This window comes from Dryas octopetala, chromosome 4, assembly GCF_963921425.1.
Source record: "Dryas octopetala chromosome 4, drDryOcto1.1, whole genome shotgun sequence".
NCBI classification, from domain to species: domain Eukaryota; kingdom Viridiplantae; phylum Streptophyta; class Magnoliopsida; order Rosales; family Rosaceae; genus Dryas; species Dryas octopetala.
The window spans coordinates 6,643,409-6,667,433 of NC_141369.1; the positions used below are offsets into that span (position 1 = coordinate 6,643,409).

General features: G+C 36.7%; 1 long non-coding RNA gene across 7 annotated transcripts; it reads right to left on the minus strand.

Moving 5' to 3' along the window:
- Window positions 1-10,958: 10,958 nt before the first annotated feature.
- Window positions 10,959-16,113, minus strand: LOC147286377 (uncharacterized). Of its 7 annotated transcripts, none has more exons than XR_015121837.1 (8): window positions 15,727-16,113; window positions 14,818-14,880; window positions 13,831-13,991; window positions 12,127-12,185; window positions 11,979-12,024; window positions 11,808-11,889; window positions 11,670-11,726; window positions 10,959-11,157 (listed from the first exon to the last, which is right to left on the minus strand). It is a non-coding gene; the product is annotated as an uncharacterized LOC147286377 (long non-coding RNA). The 7 variants fall into 7 exon arrangements; XR_015121836.1 differs by having other exon boundaries at window positions 14,727-14,880; XR_015121834.1 differs by having other exon boundaries at window positions 14,727-14,984.
- Window positions 16,114-24,025: the final 7,912 nt, after the last annotated feature.

Below are 24,025 nucleotides of genomic sequence, written 5' to 3' on the forward strand. Positions count from 1 at the left end.
CCCATTATAAAAAAATGTGTCATTTAACAAATAAATGATACAAAAATATTAATGGGCACATTTTTCCTCAAAATCCCAAATTCTTAAATTGGTACAAAACCAACACTTTCAAATCGGTATAAAACCAACTCTCTCAATCGGTACAAAACCGAAACCAAATCCAAACCCCAAATTTAAACTCTCAAATTGGTACAAAACCACCTTTCTCAAATGGTACAAAACCATCTCTCTTAAATTGGTACAAAACCAAATATCTCAAATCTAAATCCTAAACTCAACTCCAAAAATGGCACGAAGCCAATCAAGTCAAATTCTTTCACCGAACTACGTCTGGTTTGATCTCATCATGGGTACGTAGGCAATGTGAGCAAAATTCACACTCAACCTCATTCACAAAATTCTTCAAATTCCCTTAGGAATTAATTCATACAAATTTCTTTGAATTAATTTCGTATCAAATCAAATCCACCCAAATCCTTCAGAAATTAGTTCTACACACAAAAGTTCTTGAATTAATTTCTCAAATCAAATCCAAGGGCTTTAAACCCTACCCAAATTATACAAATCTTTTGAGTGGGTCATCCACCCATTTAATTCCCAAAAACTTGGAACTACGTGTGGTTTGATCCTGCAATGGGTACGTAGGCAACCTAAAATACAGGTGCAACCGCAATCACAAATAAATCACATTTCAATGGGTCGTTTACCTATTGGAAATCCAAACACTTGCAAGATGATCCATTGGTTTCATTGCAATTGGAATCAAAGGGTATTCCCTTGAGTCAAGGGACTGTAATTAAGAGATGTACTTCATCTTGAATGGGTCGTACCCAAAATAATAAAACCCTCCTTCCATAAATGAATTTGGGTGAAATTATGTTGGGTAATATTATTTGTATTTATTTACAATTTTTGTTCAACATAATTTTTGGCACGCCCGGTGGGATCCATTCTCCCTTTCATCTCCAATATAATGGAACTAATCCTTTATATTACATTTGCCTCTCAGGAAAGTCAAAGGAGACAGAGAGATAGATCAAATGGCACCACAAGTCACAATCTACTTCCATGAGCTTTCAGCCTCTCAAACAGAGAGCGGATGCTCGAAACATGCTGGTTACCATACCACATTTGTCATCGATCAAGCACCATTTTCAAGCAACGTTCCAGGGCTAAATGCTGGAGTCAAAGCTAAGGTCACCAAGGCCCAACAAGTAAGGACTTCATCAAAGAATGCCACCAAAACTTCAAAGAAGCGGATGGCAAGAGCTCTAAGGAAGAAAGCCACAAAAGCTAGTGCTGTTGAGGTTGCTAAAGCCATTTCAAAAGTAGCTGTTGGAGCAACATCCACCACAGCCAATGCCAGCAAGGCCAAAAGTCACATAGTCACCAAGACTGCCCAAATTTTGATTGGGTCTATACCAATCAACTTGACCATTACAGAGTCAACCATGTTAATTTCCAGCAAAGAAGAAGAGGAGGTTCCAACAAGCCGAAAGGCCGAGACCCTCAAATCTACAGAACAAGCATTAATGGAAGCTACAACAACACTTCCACCACCCATTAAAAAAGACATCATTGACACAAGTGCCCAATCCCAAGTACAAGATTTTGGTTCACATTCTACCGACCCACACATGGGGCATGGTAGAGATGTTCAAGGACCATACCCATGGGGGCAGTCAACAATGAACGAGTTTGTGGACCCGACGAAGGGGGCATTTCTTGAGTCCCAGGTCGAGTCAAGACCCCACCTAGTCCCCATCATTCCTGCATGGGTCTGGGCGATGTCATATGGGTACCCAGAGGATATGTCGATCCCAAATGATACCTCTGAGGATGAAGACCCAGCATGGTCTTCCAATCCTTTGTATGGAAACGCTGAGTCTTTCTTTCAAGAAGAGGAAACTCTAAAGGAATCAACAACCCAGTCTGATGTGTCCAAGACAAATGAGGACGTAAAGTCCGAATACATGTCAGTTATGGTTATTAGCGCAATGAGTATTGAGGAACAAAATCATGAACTGCAAAGAAAGATTGCTGAAAAAGAGGCAGAAATGAAAAAATTGAAGGATGAACATGATGTAGAAATAGCAAGATTGACTGCTAAATTAGCCAAGGCTAATGTCAACAATAGTGGAAAATCAGAAAAAGGACAGGGTTCCACATGTCCGCTTACTAAAAAGGACATAGAGTCACTGGTAGCTGAAGAAATCAAGAAAGCTCTGATGTCCCAAAATCCACCAATTCTTGGGTATTTGAAACCTTACCCGGACCACTACGATGCATGCCCATTCCCTAAAAATTATCATAAACCAGTCTTTGATAAGTTTGATGGGATAAACGGCTCTCCCCTTGAACATCTAGCTCATTTCTATTCAGCTTGTGGGGAGACTTCACGGTCAGATGCCTTGCTCATAAGACAATTTGTTCAGTCGCTCAAAGGATCAGCTTTCACCTGGTATACTCATTTACCACCATATTCCATTCACACATGGGAAGACATGCAAAAAGCATTTCTAGCTCAATTTGTCAACTCCAAGAAAAAAGTCACACTTCTTGACTTGACTGAAGCTAGGCAAGGTCCCTATGAGAATGTCAATGAGTTCATTGCCAGATGGAGAAGCCTTAATGTTCAATACATAGAGAAATTAAGTGAACAATCTGCAGTACAAATTTGTTCAAGCAATCTCTTGCCTGAGATAGCATCATTTATCTGCGCTCGAGAACCCCAAACATTTGATGCATTAGTCTCAAAGGCATGCAACGTTGAAAAACAAATTGCGCGCCAAAAAAACATAACCCAAGAGGTGTACTCAAGACATGACACAACTAACAGTGAGGAGGAGACCGAGTCAATGGCTACCTTTGCTGAAATTGACAAAAAGTCTGATAGAGGCAAAGGAAAAGAGGAACCAAGGGAGCTAATGCTCAAAGAAAGGAAAAAAACCAAATTCACCTTTGACGAAGAGGATGTCGAGGAAATATTCTTTGAGCTTCTCAAAGCCAAAGCCATCAAGCTTCCTGAGCCAAAACGACCAAATGAAGCCAAGAAGGCAAATAGCTCCGGATATTGTCGGTATCATCAAGTTACTGGTCATCCCACAAAGGATTGCAACGTTCTCAAGGACATAATCCAAGAGATGATCGACAACAATGAGATAGTGGTGGATTTAACTTAAAGCCACATGTTTCAAAAAAAAAAAAAAAAAAAAAAAAAAAAAAAAAAAAAAAAAAAAAGCTCGCTAGGCTGAAAACCCGAAAGGGCGGTCTAGGCAAAAGTTAGAGCAAACCCGTTGGATTGAAAACCTGAAAGGGCGGTCCAAGCAAAAGTTAGGGTTGAGCTTTAAAAAAGGCCTGTTGAGCTAAAAATCCGAAAGGGCAGCTCAAGCAAAAATTAAGGCACAAAAAAAAAAAAAAAAAAAGAACTCTATTCTGAACTACGGCTGGCTTGATCCCTCTAAAGGGGTACGTAGGCAATCTAGTCTCCAAAGCTAGATGCAGCCACCCAAAAAAAAAAAAAATCATTTCTTCCCCAAATCAAAGGGGTGAACTACGTATGGCTTGATCCCTTAAAAGGGTACGTAGGCAATTTAGCCCCAAAAGCTAGATGCAGCCGTAAAATCTCAAAATTCACTTTTCTCCACCAATAGTATCTGCACGTGACTAAACTGCTGTGTACTACAAAGTCTTCCATTTATGTTATGGACAAGTTGCAAAGAAGCCTTAAGTGTGTCTTTATAAATGGATCTCAAAAAAGAAGAAATTTCAAGCCTCGCACGTGCAAAGCCGTTCCACGCACGATGCTTGAGGGGGCATCTGTTGAACCGTAAAAAAATTCAAAAAAATACAAAGGTTGAGGTTGAGATAAGATCCCCATATACCATGTGCCACATTAATTTCAAATGAAAACAAATTGAAAAGTGAGATAATGTGGATTTATCTGAAAGCTTAATTATCCCTTATCTGATGAGTTTAAATTTAAATGGAGAGAGTTATCTCATCTCCATCTGATCTCATCACTTGGACTTCCCATGGACTCTATAAATAGAGCATAAGGGATTCAGAAAAGAGGAGAAAAAAAGAGGGGGAAGACCGAAAGGTTGAAGGAGAAAGTGCAGAGAGAAGAGAGAATTACTGCAAGACCGTTGCTGTTCAAATTCAAGGTAGTGGCCCTTGGCAGTGTTCTTTCTTTTAAAGATGGGGGTTCTGGTCTGAACCCCCCCCCCCCATAAATCTATCCTCTCTCAAGAGATGGGGGTTCAGAGACAGAACCCCCCATAAATCTATCATCTCTCAAAAGATGGGGGTTCTGGTCTGAACCCCACAAAATTAATTTTCCAAGTTGGTGGTTCTATGCTGAACCCCACAAAGGAAATCACCTTTTCTACCATCAGCCAACAAAGAAATCAAGTCTCATGGCTGAGATATATTTCCTTTGCATTAGACAAAGAAAATAAAGCCAAGGAAAAATATAAATGGCATTTGTCATCTTTGTAGCGGCATAAAGTCAAGAAAGCCAAGCAAAAAGCAATGACTGGCCTTCTTGCTCTCTGTACGTCAAACAGAAATGAATGGAGACTTCCAGCTACAAAAGCAAAGTAAACAAAAAATATCTCACTTTGCGGGCCCGTGGACACAAGATTGCTGTTTGGAATTGCTCCAAGTTAGAGACCAAGAGAAGGCAAGGCAACAAAAAAAAAAAGACATTGAAAGAACAGCCCTCAAAATGACGAAAAGGAAAGAGGAGTCATGGGGAATTTCAATCTCTCCTCTAATAGTCGGTCCTACATGAGAATGCCCATTTCAATTGGGAATGTTTAAAGACCAGTATTGCATGCCTAAAATTCTAAGCAGTTCATCTATTCACGCTAACAAACACACCCAGCAAAAGAAAGCAAATGCTACTCCAAATCAAAGCTAAAGCAGTGTGGGTCACAAATAACATTTTCTTTAAGTTGGAAGCTGGAAGGTTTATGTTAATTGAATGAGCTAGCAGAAAAGCAAGTGCCTTCAATTAAAGTTCAATGGGCAATTAGGCATGTTATCCGAAACAGCCCATCAACAAAACAAACCACCAATTGACAAATCTTTTATTGGTGTGAATTCAAATTAAGGTTAATTGGGCTTGTCTCCAAAATTACAATGCCCATTAATAAATAATTACCAATTAACATTTAGTTGGTACAAAATCTAATGGATCTCTTTCAAATTCTTTTTGCCCATTAAAAATATAAAGAGTATCAATTAATAAATAATTGATACAAAGATATTAGTGGGCACATAACCAAATTCATGTTAGCCCATTATAAAAAAATGTGTCATTTAACAAATAAATGATACAAAAATATTAATGGGCACATTTTTCCTCAAAATCCCAAATTCTTAAATTGGTACAAAACCAACACTTTCAAATCGGTATAAAACCAACTCTCTCAATCGGTACAAAACCGAAACCAAATCCAAACCCCAAATTTAAACTCTCAAATTGGTACAAAACCACCTTTCTCAAATGGTACAAAACCATCTCTCTTAAATTGGTACAAAACCAAATATCTCAAATCTAAATCCTAAACTCAACTCCAAAAATGGCACGAAGCCAATCAAGTCAAATTCTTTCACCGAACTACGTCTGGTTTGATCTCATCATGGGTACGTAGGCAATGTGAGCAAAATTCACACTCAACCTCATTCACAAAATTCTTCAAATTCCCTTAGGAATTAATTCATACAAATTTCTTTGAATTAATTTCGTATCAAATCAAATCCACCCAAATCCTTCAGAAATTAGTTCTACACACAAAAGTTCTTGAATTAATTTCTCAAATCAAATCCAAGGGCTTTAAACCCTACCCAAATTATACAAATCTTTTGAGTGGGTCATCCACCCATTTAATTCCCAAAAACTTGGAACTACGTGTGGTTTGATCCTGCAATGGGTACGTAGGCAACCTAAAATACAGGTGCAACCGCAATCACAAATAAATCACATTTCAATGGGTCGTTTACCTATTGGAAATCCAAACACTTGCAAGATGATCCATTGGTTTCATTGCAATTGGAATCAAAGGGTATTCCCTTGAGTCAAGGGACTGTAATTAAGAGATGTACTTCATCTTGAATGGGTCGTACCCAAAATAATAAAACCCTCCTTCCATAAATGAATTTGGGTGAAATTATGTTGGGTAATATTATTTGTATTTATTTACAATTTTTGTTCAACAATATGTAAAATATCAAAGGATCACGGGCCAACATTGATTAAGCATTAAATGATTCAAATTTCAAGAATCTTCATTTTCTCTCCTAAAAAATTAAGAGCCTCAAAATTAAGTCACATAACTCTTCATTTTCTCTCCAGATCTCAAAAGTCACAGAACTCTTCATCTCAGAAGTCAAATTCCAAAACTCTTCATCTCATAAGTCACAGAACTCTTCCTTTTCTCTCCTGATCTCAAAGCCTCTTCTTCCTCACCTTAAGCCAGCCAGAGTCGCCAGACTTCCAGAGAGAAAACAAGGCCACAAGGGTTGATCTCCATGCCAGCAGAGTGAGCGACAACCAGAGTCGAACGTCGATGCCAGTAGAGTGAGCGAAAACCAGGGTCGCTTGCAAGAGAGAACTGGTGCGCGAATGCACCGCGTTTTGGGTCGAGTGATCTGGATCTCCGATCGATGCTGAAAGGAGTGAACCATGTAAATCTGGATTAACCACAATCCACATGCATAATTTATGCCTATGCTTTTTATTCTATTATGTACCCAGCCAAAGAAGATGGGTTAATTTCTTTAAAACCACGGGCGCATGCAGTATTGATCTAGCTTCTTTGTTGTTCTTTGCTTAGATTTTGAATTTTGGGTTAAATAGTTATTCCAAATCACTAAGAATTAAAAGCAAAAGCGTGTGCACGTACAGAATTGAGAATTCTTCCTAATAACCAATTTTGATCTTGGATTGTTTCATTAAAACCACGTAGTATTATGCTTCTATTTGTAGACTTATCCCTCTCATGGACCATAGCAACAACAACAACATGCTGCATTGAACAAACCTCATTGGGCACTCTTGAAAATTTATAAGAAAAATTCTAAACTGGTAGAATATAAAAGGATGATCTAGAAAAATGATAAAATTTTTAGCACAAATGAGCGTATGTGATATATAGATAACGAGAGATTATAAGAAAAAGTTTGTTGTTGACATCTTTCTTGGACTCCAAGGCAACTATTATAATTTATTAAAATTCATTGAAAGTCTATCAATCTCTATGTAAGTCTTTTATATAAACTCTATTAAAGTCTATAAAAGTCTATGAAAGTCTCTCATAATTCTGTGAAAGTCTATAAAAGTCTATAAAGTCCACAAAACTCTGTCACTTAAAAAAAGTCTATAAAAGTATGTAAAAGTCAGGATTGAATACACCACCCTAAGATTAATAAATAAATAAAATATTTTTTCCCTTATTTATCTTTAAATAAAATTAAAGGATAGCTGAGGTAACGGAGAACCAAAGCCTACTAAAAGAAAACCATGTACAGATCTGATACTTCTCTTATGACTGGACCTCCTGTGAATGAGGATGAGAACTTATCCTTGCTGACTGGGGAGACCTAGTTAAAGAAGGATACTTGACCCTAGAACCAAAATCAAACTTGCCAGTAAATTAACCTGAAGAGAGAGAGAGAGAGAGAGAGAGAGAGAGAGAGAGTGGAAAAGAGGGGAGGCGACTAGTCGAGAGGAGGGGAGGGGGAAAGGGTGGTCAGAGTGAGGGACCACAGCCTCTGAATGGAGGGTGGGGTGGTGCAATTGCTGCTTTGTCTTTATCTTAAACAAATCTTCTGGGGACCCAAAAAGACTAAAATTTCCTTGAAATAGAGGTCACATGAGATGCACGTGACTATTTTTAGACAGAAACGGAGGTTGTACATTGCAAACTTTTAAAATAAGGTAGCAGATTGATTCAATTTTTAATTCGGATGGTGAAGTGCAAATGAGTTCATAATCCAGATGGGTGACTTATAAAAAATCCTTTTTTGGTGATTAATTATTGGGCTGGGCTGTTGGGTATTTGAGTTATTGGGCTAAAACCCTAAAAGACTACTACTAGTTTTTTTTTTTTGCAGCCCACCTCATCCTTATCCTAGGTACCCCACTGTATGAGTATCATGTCTTCTCATCATACAATTATAAAACCCAAAGCTCGATCAGAGAAACGATATAAAAATTTGAATGGAGAGACTTTTGGATGAGAGAAAAACGCGTAGGAGAAAAGAATGGACTACTGGGAGTCAAAAACGTTGGGGAGTAAAAGACGTTGTGTGTTAGTGGTAGAAGTTGTAATATTTTTGAACTTTCAGGAAAAAAAAGTGACATGGATGTTGACTAATCGATGACCAGGACTAAAAGGATTTCTATAGTAAACCTAAATTCCTCCTACTGTTAGTGTAAGAAGAGTACTAAAATTGGACCCATCTCATCTGTGTGTGCACACAGAGCTTTCACTTCATTTATTTCAACAGAAAAATAAAATCTGTAAGGAAAAAGAATTATGCTGGAAATTTTCTTTAGAGAACTTTTATGCTATTAGGGAGATTTAAGGCAAGAGGTTTCGTCTAATGAGGGATTAATGTGAGATGTGAGACATCGAATGCTTTACATTGTTGGAACATTGTCTCACATTCCACATTAATCACACATTAAAGAATTCTTATATAAGAAAATTTCTTTAAGTGTTTGGATGAAGAAATTAAACTCAAGATTTGATTAAAAGTCGGAATTTGAAAAAAGGGCAATCTCAATTTCCTTGTTTGGCATCATTAAAAAGGAAATCTTTAAATTCTATGTAGGAAGAAATGTGGAATTCCACCAAAATAGGTGTCATCAAAACGAGATTTTAATAAATAAAAAATGCCCCAACTTCAACCATCCAACTACCATCGTTGTCATTCCCACGACCAATGCCACTACCTCCACACCCCAACACCACTGCCACCCAAGGATGAAAATATTGACGATAACAATGATATTTAGGCCAAAAAATCGATTTTTTTGGGTGCCGATATTTGATTCACTTAGAAGATACAGGGCCGGCCCTGACTTTTGGAAGATTCAGGGGCAAAATCTAAATTAGGCCTGTAATAAAATCTTTTGCAAAATAATTTACAATTGACAAAAAATCAATTAAGAAATTTTCGATCACATCAAGAAATCAATTAAGAAATTTTTGGTTGAATATCAAGAAAATAATTGAAAAAAATAATAATTTATAGGAATATAAGAGAAAAATTAAAAGGGCAAAACACACACTCAAACATTAATTACTTTCTTACCCCAATGAGACCTCTCTAATTTCTTTCAGATTGAAAGAGCTTGTGGAGAACAACAACAAAAAAAACCAGTTTTCCACAAGACTATATGCATATGGAGAGGCAGAGATCCGTCTTTGCCAATTCAAAGCAAACATGCTCTTTGAATCCAACTTTCCAGAAAGAAGACATGTACTTTTTATGAAAAAGAAAAAAAAAAAAAAAAAAAAAGGAAGAGATGTAAACTCAAGGGCAAAAATGACCCATTGCCATGCAGATGAGGATTTTGGCTTGCTTCTCTTGTGATTCACGTGAGAAGCCAAAGAAAAAAATGAAGCAAGTTGGCCAAACACAAGTTAAGGAAATAAAAAGAAATAAAAAGGTGGCTTTCAACTAATAATCAAGGAAAAATAGGTTGCAAAACCCAAACTTTATATTTTAGAAGGGCCTTTTTTTTTTCTTTTTTTGGTACAAAGGGGGCCCAAGCCCAAAAAAAGAAACTAGCTTACTACAGCTCTGGCACAATGAGTAAAAGGACCTAATTGCAGAGAAGACATTATTATACACTACTACAAAAAAACTCATACATGTCAGTAATTTACTGATATCTAAGGCCCATAAAATTCGATATTGGAAAGCGTGATATCTATTCTCATTGGTTTACATATCAGTTTTGAACTGATATCTATAGAGGTTTTTAAATCAGTTCCTTTTTTAAATGCGATATATTTTTCCTTCCCGGATGGTTAAAAACGCAATAAATGATATATTTATAATATATTATATCAGTATTATATTTATAACTGATATCATATATATTAATAATATGCGTTTTAATCGTATAACTGGTATAATTATTTCCATAGACATCTGTATTGTGTATAAGAACAGATATCTTAGATCAAACTTATATGTTCCTGAATTACGGAACTGGTATACACTGTATCATAGACATCGGTATTAGTTCTCATAAATGATATCTGATATGTGAATTATATGTGTTTGAAATATGAAACTGGTATTCATATTCTCATAGATATCGTTATTTTTTATAAGAACTAATATAGTATATGTGAATTATATGTTTTAAGAGTATGGAACTGGTATAAATATTTTCATAGATATCGGTACTGGTTAAAAAAACAGATATCGTAGACATCTATTATATGTGTTTTTATTGTAGAACTGATTATAAAGCCATGATTAGTATCAGTTTATTTTCCCAAAATAGATATCTATTCTCGATACCAAATCATTTTTTATATTAGAATTGATCTAATATATTTCAAAATTAGGGTTATATGACACCGGTTTTGATATCGGATTTATTTTCAGAAAACTGATATAATTGGTTAACACCATTGAACCATCCAGTGCATATTTATTTGGTTAACAGCTAAACAACAATCCATTTCATGTATTTCAACAATCCATTCCATTTCATCAGTTGTCATATATTTCAAAGGACCCAAAAATTGTCTACATATAACAAAAATTAGGGGGAGACCTCATCATCTCTAACCCCTTCCTTCAAGTATATCTAAGCTATGCTAGGCATCACTTAAAACTACCCCTTCCTTCAAGTATATATAACAAAAACTGTTAGGCACTTAGGCACTTAGGCATATATGCATTTTGTAAATTCCCCATTCCCTTTACAAAATATGGGCATGACATTAATTAATTGAATTAGCTAAGTTGTAGAATATCCACAAAATGGCATACCCAGCAGTCATCACCACATTATACCAAAGCCTACAGATAAGTCGAGTTAACAAAGTCACCCCATTCAACTGGAACATCATCAATTTGGTCTTGGGTGTAACTACATTGCTTGATCCTCGAATTGCTCCACTGAAAACACAAAGGAAAATTGCATTATTTTTTGGTGTATATGCATTATGGTATAAATTGCTAGGCAATTTTTCAAAGGTTAGAGGAATTAATTAGACAGTAGAATGGTTAAGTTTGATTAGTAGCAAACAAAAGATAACTTAGTACAAGTTGAATGCATACATTAAGCAAATTCTACAGTCATGACAAATTTAAGAACAAACACAAGACTATGTTCAACGTCTGCTGCTTTCATATTAACAACCAAATATGAGTAGGCTGCACTCCCTAATTTTTAAGAAAACCCACACACCTTTAAATGCACTAAGAAAACTCGACATGGATCTAGACTTATTGACCTTCTAAGTTCTGCCAGAACATTTCCAGCAACCTAACAATTTTAACTCAATAGCCCCATACCCATCAAGATCCAAAATTTTCTCATACAACTTACTGCGTCAAATTGTCAACAAAAAAAAAAAGGCACAAGTACAATTAATTATGGATGTCAAAATAGGCAATAAAAAAATTACCTTGCCATTGGCAGTCACACGATCTCCATTATTCAACTTTATGTACTTTTTCCTCCTCTGCCATCCATCAGTTTAGTGAGGTTAAGAGAAAAATAGTTTAAACAAATAATAAGAAAATAATAATACAGTTAAAAGTACCTAATCCCAATGATAAACAGATTTCTCTCTCTTCATGCCCACATTATCATCTGCAACTAGATCTAAAACAGCACCATCCAACCTACAAAGAAAAATAAAAAGAAAATAATAATATGTACGTAATACAGAGAGATCTAATTCAACGGTAAAACTGGACTAATTAAGGAATACCTTTTTTCTCCTTTCCCTTTAAAGGAATAATCTCATCTTCGACTTCCTGTGAGTACCCAAAATTCATTTTAGCCAATGGGCAATACAAATAATTCAAAATAAAATACTCCTGGAAAACATCATATTTAATTGATTATTGAGAGCAAACCTTGAATTACACTATTCAGCCATCTCAATTATCACCCCAATTTCCTGGCAATTTTCATCCTAATAAAAATTGAATAGCAGCAATCTCAATTATCAATGACAATTTCATCCCAATTATCAGTCCAATAATAAATCAAACAACTAGCAGCCATCTCAATTATCAACTACCAAATTATCATCCCAAAAAAAATGAAACAATAGCCATGCATATCAATTTTCATCAATTTCCTGCCAATTATCATCCCATTAAAAATCAACTAAAGTACAGGTCTCAAGCTCTGTATGCATATTTTGCAGAGTCCTTAAGTGTATCCTTCAATTCGATACTTGACTGCTTTATTGATAACATTTTCCAATGAATAAGATTTTTTTTTTTTTTTTTCAGCCAAAACACTGTAAGACTACAACTCAATTAAACAAAAGGCACACAGTAGAACTTACACATAGCATTCTAGAGACAACGATACAAACTAGCAATTCATGTTAAAAGAGTAAACTCAAATAGACCATTGAAAATAAATGCTCCTAATAGCAGCAAGTATTATCCCCTTGGTTTCAGGCTTACTGATAGATCCTGACACTAAATGCATATATACATGCTGCCACCAAGTATAAAACCCTTAGTATACTTGCTCCATCCTTATGGCACTTTTTAAGCATCTTATAAGAATGCAGTAGGTAGGTTTCTGGATGACAGACAAAGCCATGATTGGAATGGCACTCCTGTATTACATTCTTGATATTTAAACCTCAAAAAGTTGATGTTAACCATCTAGTGTGCTCTTTCATATCCAAAGAAACAAAGTTGATCTTCCTAGCTTATAATTTTCTTATGGTAATTAAACCAGCAAGTACTATAATTCAGATTGAGAGAATCATAAAATTTGCTCTAAAAATTTGAAAATGAGGAAGATTTAACATTAGGATGAAACTAATTTGCCCTAAATGCTTACCAAGATTACACTTGTCCGTTTACAACCTTGATCCCCAACTCAAACAACTAACAAAATGTATGTTTTTGTGATAAAATTTCATACTTAATTACTGCACATATACATTCCCATCAGATAAAGGGAGGAGTTGTTATGAGAATTACCATCATTTTATATAGTAGCCTTAGTATATATATTATCGTACATGCAGAAAATATGAATGATTAAAAAAGCAAATGGGACATGACTATAAAACATGAATGATTAAAGCATTTTAGTGCCATATAGAGGCAAAACATAGAATAAATAAACAGTATATGCCCAATGTAGAATCAAGTAGATTTTATCAATAGCTGCATTAACATTCAACTAGTTATAGCTTCACTAATATTGAATTCAACCTTAATTTCAAACTAAGATGCATTTTCCCACACACCTCAAAATATTATCAACTCAAACAATTCAAAGTGATGAATGAGAACTCATCTCACTGATAGCATACATGTGCTGCATTATTGTCAAAAGGTGGAAGTACGTAGATCCCCCTCGTTGTATGTAGCAATTATGACATCTTCCAATAGCAATCCATCTAGTTCAGTTTCTACTATTTTCTTGTTTATGTTATCCACATAACCCCTGTGGTGCTTCCCCTTGAGCTAAACCCACTATAAAATAGTAATTATCTAACAAACAAAGAGAGTGGAATGCACAACATTTGATACAATCATAGACATCCAATTAATTGATGTCTTTATATATATTTAAAACATTACCTTTTGCTCGAGCTTCCGACCTCTTGCCTCTGTTTCCTTGCACCTCTCTTCTGCAAACAGAAGCTACGGTGCTCTATGAGTTTATCAAAATTACATTTACACCAATGGAGCACTCTCATATTTCCCAAAATGAACATCATCTTTGTGTTTAATGAATGGTGCTGCAACAAACATGTCCAAGTAAGAGCATTATATTAAATTTGATCAGCTAGAGATAGCTATTGCAGCCCTTTAAAGAAAGAATTATATCCAAATATAATAAAGGAGTAACATAACAAAAGTATTAAAATCCATGAAACATAAAGAGAGGTCATGACAATATCTGATAATTCCAACCCCACGCGCAAAGTACATGATTATACTAACTACATATCAAACAACCTTTTATAAAAACTTTACAACTTCAGTGAAACAGATAAGTCATAGTATACTGAGTGAGAATTGACTGTGGAGCTCATACAAATTATAACCTTATGTGCAAAAGACTTTGTACAAAGACAGTGTGCAATATATTTTCATCTTAAACTTTGTTTTTAAGAGAGACATCAAGATAAACTAACATAACCAGTCAAGACAAAGTTTGAAAGAAAAAAAGCTCCAAAGAAAATTGAAAACATTTAGCAAAATAACTTCATTTGCGGACCGGCTTCCTAATATAACTACTTTATTCTACACTATGGAAAAGGTCACAGTAAGTCTGCAAAAAATTGCAACGAGTAAAAAAAATCAATCTCAAAATCCTCCCAAATACACATTGCCACAAAAATAGAAAAAGCTGATGTATTCTAGGAATCAAGAAAGCACAAAAGAAAAGAAACAGAATGTAAGAAAACTATTGTATAGTGATGCAAAAGAAAAGAAAAATGCCAGAGATTAAATTGTATAGTGATACCTACATGCAAGCAACACTCCAAATCTAATCCTGGAATTGCAAATGTTTTCAATTGAAGGTTCCCAAAAAAAATATGGTATCAAGGTGGGAAGAACCTCAGCATCAATTAAATGGACATCCTTCACATGATACGGAGTAGCTTCATTATTCTCCTCTCCCTTCAGAACAACATGAACATCAGTTACATAGGCATCCTCAATGTTTGCACTGCCAAATGCCGTCAAATCAATATCTCCATCACGAAGATATGTTTTCAATGGAACTGACCCATAAGGAAAAACCTGTGAGATTAACAACAATACAAAATTGCAGCCTTAACTTATAACCAATTCAATCACATGGATAAACTAAGAAACAACATTAGCAGCATCACTGGCCCCTGTATAACAATAAACTAGAAAACAACAGTGCATACTAGTTTTCTATAATGCATCACTATATAGCAATTTGAATAGGCAAATTCCTACTTTTAAGCCAATTAAGAAGAACATACAAGATGATGATTAACCTATTATGAATTTTTTTTTTTGCCAATAAAAAGAGAGGAATAAAAGAGAAGCATCAAATGAATGCATATAAAACAGACTATCTGAAATTACAGGTAACCCATATTAATATCATCACTGAGGAACATGATTCAGACTTCAGAATACCAGAAACTTCAAATAAACCAAACAGAGATCCATGAGCAGCCCAAAATGTCAAAATCAGGTAGAGCCAAATTCTCGGTGAGAGGAACAAAACCCTGGTAGAGCCAAATTCATAACACATACCCAAAATGAATGTTTACTGCATAATGTTCCATATTTCAAGTAAATACAAAGAATTCTAGCACCCAAATTCAAACAAACCTGAGTTCAAACAAACTACAAAACACCCAAATTCCAGAAACACCCAAATAACAAACACCCATGTTCAAACAACCTGCAGATATTAGAACCCTAAATCCGAAATCTAAACTTCAAATTAAAAAGAAAAAATAACAAAACAATCTCATCAAATACCTGAAATCGAGAAGGCTGGGTGGTGGTATCGGGAAGGCTTCCTGGGTCGATCTCGATCTCGCGACGTCGTCTAGATCGAGCTCTCTTCTCTCTTTCTTTCTTCGCAACTTCTCAGACTTCTCTCTGTCTCTCTGTCGCATTCGCACTCTACAAGCCTTCGCGCGCGCTCAACCCATTGATCTCGATCTGCAAGCCTTTACTCTCAACGTCTTTAAGGCTGGGTGGATTGGAAAACAGCTAGCTATATAGCTTAACCTTCGAGCTCAATCCATATATCTTCGTCGGAGATCGATGAAGAAGATGATGAGTTAGGGTGTGAGTGTTGGTCTGGGTCTGGTTCAGTTTGGATGTGAGTGTGGGTGTGTGAGTGTAAGTATGTGTAAACTCGGGTTGTCAAAATTTTTTTAAGTGGTGAACAGTACCGCATTTTTGCCCTTCTTAAATTTTTGCATCATTTATTTGCATAGATATCACTTTTAAAGCTGGATTAATAAATTTGTCCAACATAATATATCACATCCAAAATCTTAATGATATGTAAAATAGTTTATATATCAGTTTTTGAAAAAAAAAACTTTTAAGCGATATTAAAAACCATATTATATCGAATACCTTTAAAACTGATATTAATATAGTGATATATATGAGCTTTTTTGTAGTAGTGATATAGACCCAACAACTATTTAATTTTTTTAATATATATATTAATATATACATAATATAAAAATTTGTGGGCCCTAGGCGGTCGCACTCCGTGCCCCCCTTCAAGGCTGGCACTGATAAGATATATCGGCAAGCTATCAGCAATTCCATTGAGTCATCGACGATTTTGGGCAAGCTATCGGTGAATGTTGGCAAAATTTCTTCCCAATTTACAAAGTAAACCCAAATTTGGTATGTTGGGCTAGAAAGAGATTCAGCCCTCACAATCTCTCTGTTTTTGTTCTTGACAATGAGTTGCCTTGCCCGCTTACAGAGGTTCTGGTATGTCTGCTTCAATTCGACAGCTACAAAAACACTTTCTTCTTCATTCCTTCAACTACTCAGCACCTCTCTCTCTCTCTCTCTCTCTCTCTCTCTCTCATTCCTCTCTAGTGGGTAAGTCTGGTTGAATGGGTTAATGGGTTGGGTGTGTTTATTGTATGAGTTTTATGGGCTGGGTGTTTATTGAATGGGTTAGTGAATGGGTGTTATTATTTTCTAAAACTATTAAAGAAGAATGTGTGTTATTATAATTAATATGTGAAGGGGGTTGCTATCCGATGTGTTTACATTCCTAAAGTTTCACTTAAAATACTAATGTTTTAATTTCATACTTATGCATAATTTTTTTTGCTACTTATGCATAATAATTTATTATATATAGTTCAAATTTTGTTTTCATACCTATCAGCAATGCATATTATATACTCATGCATATCATATAGTTTTATCATAGATATAGTAGTTTATGATACATGTGTTAATGATTGATTCAATATTTCTTAGAAACCACAAACCTGCGGATCTAGTTTTCTTTCCCCTAAAAGTGAAAGTTTTTCGCCCTAACACTCCTGCTAGGTTTCTTCAACCTTGACAGCTAGGGTTTTCATTACGTGTCCTTGGCAGCTAGGTCTCTCGTTTTTGCACCTTGGCGGCTAAGGTACAGGTATCGGAAAGTAACAGGCAGCGGTCTCTCTGCACAAACACGACATCATGGAAGAATTTTAAACTAGCTTTTCCAAAACTCTGGTGCTCACTGAGGAGGAAGTCGATGAAGTCCTGGTTGGGAAGGTGGCGGTGGAAGAAAACAGTGAGATCCTTAAGCTTAGTCTAGTGGCACAGGTTATGACTCGGAAATATTTTAATCGAAAAGCTTTCAAGAATACAATGGTGAAGCTGTGGGATACCCTTGGAGTGGTGCATGCCAAGGATCTGGGACAAATTAAGCTTATTTCTTTTGACCTTTGCATTTGCTCTACCAAAAATATGGTGCTTCATCAGGGCCCCTGGACTTTTGACAGGGCTTTGGTGTTATTGAATTAGTTTGTCGCCTAAAGATTCCTTGGGAGACAAATCTAGTAGTTTGTCGCCCAAAGTAACTTGGAGCAACGAAATATATCGTCGCCCAAACCCTTACGATTTTAGGTCATGAAATAAGACATTTTTCGCCCAAAGAAACCTTGTGCGACGAATTTGGGTTCGTCGCCGAAAATAATTTTTCTTGTAGTGCCGTCGGCTTTTGATTGAGACATTTATACCTTACCATAACGGTTCTACCATTTAAAAACATGATGAAAGTCTAATTTTGGATATGATTGAAACAATTTCGAAACTACGAGGACTTGATTGAAACAACATGAACAAAATTAAAATAACCACCAAAATACACGCACCAAAATGGTCGTTTGCGCCCCCTTTTTTTTTTTTTTTTTCGCTAGAGTGTCACTGTTGTTGTAGTTAATGCAGTGACACAAACGAATGTAGTTACATTAATGGCGATTTTTGGGTTATGAAGGATTATTTGAATATATATGAGTATGTTTTAGTGCTTTAGAAAATTTATGAGTTTAAGATTTAAGATTTTTATAATTTTTATGAGGTATATAAAAGCTGTAGTTAAAAAGTACCAACAATTAGCTAGGCGTAATTGAATGCAATGCAGTGACAGTGAGCATTTGAATGCTCTATGTCCAACCAATTACTTTTCGAAATATCAAGGAGGGAAAAATTTACAAACATGACACATACTTTGATGGTTGTTTCATTTAAGGACATTAATTTTGATTCATGTTAATGAAGGACACATACTTTTATTTTGTGTCAATTAAGGACCATGTTTTATCTCAACTTTGGCCCGACATTGGACCCATCAAAACTTCACCAAATTTAGCAAACTTATATTTGGTTTAAAGCTATGCATCTCTTCTTTACAACTATATAAAGATCACTCAAATCGGACATCAACAACTCTAGATAATTGGCCCAAAAGTAGGGTACCCGAAATTGTCCAATCGGACCTCGGGAAAAAAATTTGAAAAATCGGATAGTTTCAGGTACCCTACTTTGGAGCCAATTATCTGGAGTTGTAGAGATCTAATTTAAGTGATCTTTATATGGTTGTAAAGAGGAGATGTATATATGTAAACCCAATATAATTTTTCTGAATTTGGTGGAGTTTTAATGGGTCTTCGGTTATAGTTACTTTGTTTGCATGTGGACCGAATCTGGTGCTTTTGCCAGTGGCTTTTTGTTTTTGTTTTTGGTCTTGATCTTCGGTTAAAAGTTAATTACTTTGTATATTTAGGCCATCACTATCCGAGAGGTAAATAGGAAAGAACAAGTACTAGTGCTTATCTTGTTGCCAAATTTGCTCAAGTGTCTGGTAGATATAGTAAAAAGGTCAATTAATATGTTGTGCTATTAGTTGTAATGGAAGATCCACTACTAAAAAAGCCCCATTAACCACGGATATCCATCGGTATAGTGTATTGTTCGTCACTAATGATGTTATTACAAAAATACAAACAGATTTCTATTGGGAAAATAATGAGCGTCAAGTTTCCTATTCGTCAGTGGAGATGGCAGTGTTGGTAAAAGTCTCTAGCTCAAGTCCTCAATAATAATGAAAATAAAGTGTTGTCTACTTGTCTAGATGATTATTAGTAATAGAAAAGTCGTCATTAAAGACATTAAAGACATTTTCCAATGGTTCTTACCAATATCAACTAAACAAGTTGAGGGCAGATCCATGACACCATTAAAAAGAGGCGAGACACAAATTTTAAGCCATTGGATGTAGTCACTTAATTTCAATAGTTAGGATTAAATGTTTTTTTTAATCGGAATTAAATGTAATTTTAATTTCAGCTAAACAGCCTAAACCTAGCTATCCCTACCCAGCAGCCCCACGCCTTCCCTTCTCTTTCTTTTTTCAGCACCTTCGATTCTAAGCAATCATGGCCGGAGCTTCCAAAGACCAAGTACTCTCACCCCTCACAACAGCCAACAACCACCGCGAAATCATGAAACAAGTTAACTAACAATAAAACTGGAATCATGAAAAAATATAGCATTTAAGTATGGACATTGACACACTGCATGTTGATGCCGAAATCTGGTCGGCTAAAAACTACGTACGTATATTTTGATCTTCTTACGTATGCCCTAGTATATTTTTGTATTTGAAGTTGGGAGTGGCCAAGCTTAAAAGTGGACCGAGAAGGAGACATAAACATGGAGACCCACAGATAGGCCGAAACTTAAGGTAGGCAGCCCATCTGCATCTCCAGTATAAATTAAATTCAGCAATCACTTGCATTCATTTATAGCACGGTAGAGGGGTTGGTTAGGTTGAGTAACTCCTTTGACAACAAGGACCACAAGGGAAGGGTAGAATATATCCATCTCTTCATGTTTAAAATTGTGTTCCTTAATTTTCATTTTTGACAGATTGGTGAGACAATATTTCCATTTCAAGGATACATTCATGAATTGTCACTTGTCACTTGTCAGTCATGATGAAGAAAAAATTGTAAAGAGGTCATATATGCACTTGAACAAGTATGGTTCAAGGATTAATGATCGCAGCTATATTTAGTTGTAGTAGCGCTCTAACTAATCAGTTAGTTAGATAGCACGACGTTAATCATTATTTTGGGTTCACTATACAACGTAATATTATAACTCAAGTCGTTTATTTTTTAGACACCAATTTAAAGATTATCCTTTAAAAACGGTAACTATGTGACAGTTATCAATTAAAAAATAGTATGCGGTTGTTATTGATTTATATGTAATTTTAACAAATTGGATATTGCTGAAGTCAGCAACATATCAACATAGTGACAGGATCCATAAATTGCTATTTGTTTTTTGTCCGTTTGTTAATTTACATAGTTTCTCTTAATTTTATTTTGATCAATAGTAACTATCATGATATTTTGAAAAAGTTTATTAATTAATTTGTGATATTGAAAATATTTATTGATTTTTTTTGTAATTGACCCTTGTTTAATCTAACAAATTAAATATTGAAACTAAAAAGAGCAAATGGGTCAGGTTATTATATCAGGTGGAGCTGCAATTTGGCCTTGAAAATAAAAAAACCCTTAAATTTATGATATATGACTAAAATTAAAATAAGTAATAGCAAGTACAACAAATGATCCATTTCTTTACTTAAGACATGTAACGGGTCTATAGTTTCAATTAATATTTGGATTATGAAACATGTTTTGAATAGTTGATCATATATTGTAAACAATTTACATTTTTTTTTTGATCATATATTGTAAACAATTTACATGAGTGGATGAATTCGTGATTTTTCAATTATAAATAAATAGTTTGTGAAATCATTTCAGTAGAATCGTGATTGTCTAACAAGACAAAAATTGCAATGCATATACAGAGAAGCCTGAAGGCACTTAAAAGCTAAAATAAAGTAGATGTGAACTGTGTCATTAAATTCTTAAGCAACACTAGGTGAGGTCTGACCATATATACATGCCAAAGATGGTGACAATTTCCAGCTATCTTGGCCTGTTTCTGTGAAAAGAGAGGGACCGTCCGATTAGAATCTTTGGGAATGACTTCTCATTATATATGGATGATGCATGATGGATGATGGATGGGACATATATAAGCAATGATCGGAGGGCACATATCTAACCTAGGACCATATAATACAAACACTTAATAAAGAAAACTTTATTTTTATTATTAAATATGAATTCTTTACTGTTAAGTGTGTTTGTATGCTATACGGTTGTCATATCAAAGAATCTATACCCTAATAAAAGAAAGTTAAACTATCAACATCCAATGGTCGACATTAGATGTTTTGTATGCGATACCGACACTCTGCTAAAGAAATATATTCTTTACTTATAAAGTTGAATAATCCATACCTTAGCAGTAGAGAATTGAACAGATCAATATCCAATAGGTCAAAAAAAATTCGTATAATGTTTGTGGATAAATCCACATGGATTCAATGGCCAATCACAGACCAACACGTGGCACACCAAGTCCCATTTTTGCTCAGACTCTTTGATGGTCAACTTGGTCAGACCCAGCCATCTGTGTCATCATCTTAGCTCAGCAAATGCCAATAACATGTACATCTGAGATCGGCTCTTACCTCCGGGTTACCCATGTCCGATCCGAACCGACATTGAGATCCACCAGGAATTCGAGAGATTATCTTTTTCGAACACCATCAGTTCGGCTCAGATCTGGAGATCATCTTTCTCCAGTCACATCTCAACCATTGGTTCGGCTCGGCCCGGACCAATGACCGATCACGATCAGACGTGCTTCGACAATCTTGTCAGCACCTGATCATCTCAACCATTGGTTCGGCTCGGCTCGGCCCGGACCAATGACCGATCACGATCAGACGTGCTTCGACAATCTTGTCAGCACCTGATCATCTCAACCATTGGTTCGGCTCGGCCCGGACCAATGACCGATCACGATCAGACGTGCTTCGACAATCTTGTCAGCACCTGATCATCTCAACCATTGGTTCGGCTCGGCCCGGACCAATGACCGATCACGATCAGACGTGCTTCGACAATCTTGTCAGCACCTGATCATCTCAACCATTGGTTCGGCTCGGCCCGGACCAATGACCGATCACGATCAGACGTGCTTCGACAATCTTGTCAGCACCTGATCATCTCAACCATTGGTTCGGCTCGGCCCGGCCCAATGACCGATCACGATCAGACGTGCTTCGACAATCTTGTCAGCACCTGATCATCTCAACCATTGGTTCGGCTCGGCCCGGACCAATGACCGATCACGATCAGACGTGCTTCGACAATCTTGTCACCACCTGATCATCTCAACCATTGGTTCGGCTCGGCCCGGACCAATGATCGATCACGATCAGACGTGGATCTCCACATCACCACATCAACTCAGTCCATTCCATTCCCAGTTCGGATCGGCTCAGCTTTGGTGATCGTCATCTCAAAACCTAGTTGCGGCCGGATTTCACTTGAGGGGATCACTGCACTACCCACCTGATCGGCTTGGCCGACTTGTCTAAATCCGATCCGATCACACATGGGTTTCACGTCTACACGTGAGGACATATGTTCGGATCGGCTCGGCCTCCCACCGCCATCCTAAAGAAGATCACGTTGGGACGAACCGCCATACTCAAGTGCACCTGACGTGACTCTCTGACAGATAAGACATTCCAGCTCACAGCCATGACTATTGGGGCATTCCACCTGATCTTCCATCCTTGCATTCAATGCAGCATTGAATGCAAAGGAGGTGAGTAGCTTTGCATGCTACTAGTTATGACCGAACGCGTGGATCTCTCTCAGCCACTCAATCACATGCAGGTAACTTACTCTCCACACCTTCCCTTGTCTATATAAACCAACTTATATGCACAAAGCCAGAATCCCCATCCACCCAGCCATCACAAAGCAAACACTTGCACAAACTTTGGCTTACCAAAAACACACTTGGACTTGCTGAGAATAAACCCAGAACATTTGCCTTGTTCTTCCCATTCTCCCAAGTTCATCACATGTTCTTCCTCACTTCCATTCAAACACCATCAAACACACATCACTGACTTCATCATCGGAGCGTGTTTGGCTGGTACCACACCGGTCCATCTCCTTTGATCTTGTGTTTGTCTACAGGAAGATCTCAATCAACATCCACGTCATCATCCGGCAAAGCACCTGATCAGCCAGATCAGCTTATCTAAGTTGTTGCATCTACCTTACGAGAATTTGCATCAACAGATTGGCGCCGTCTATGGGAAGATCGACTTCAGCCGTTGTGTTCATCACCACAAGTGCTAAGCTCTTCCTTCACACAGAGTCATCATGACTACCATCTTTCGCGACAGTAGCTCTTCCTCAGGAGGATCCCAGAATGATGAACAACATCAGCCTGAGACACCTGAAAAGACGAGAAGGGCCAATCCCTCTGGAAGAGCTGGGATCAGCAATGACCCAGCCGATCTCAGAGCTACCAATAGGCTCTTGAGAAGGGTAAATCAAGAACAACTTTCTGCTGAGAACGAACTTCTTAGGCAGAACAATGAGCTTTTTACCAAACAGGCAGAACAGACCGCCGAACTGTAACGCCTCCGAGCTCAGCAAGGGATGAGTGTTCGGATCGGCAATAACACGAGAATGACCCGAGCTGATCCCGAGGTTCTTTCTCCAGCTCGTCCCCCACAAGTCACTCAGGCTGACATCGACAATCACCCTTGCCGACGGAACATCGATTGCTCATTCCCTGGCTTCGAGAGTATGCCCTTGATTGATCAGCTCGAGTT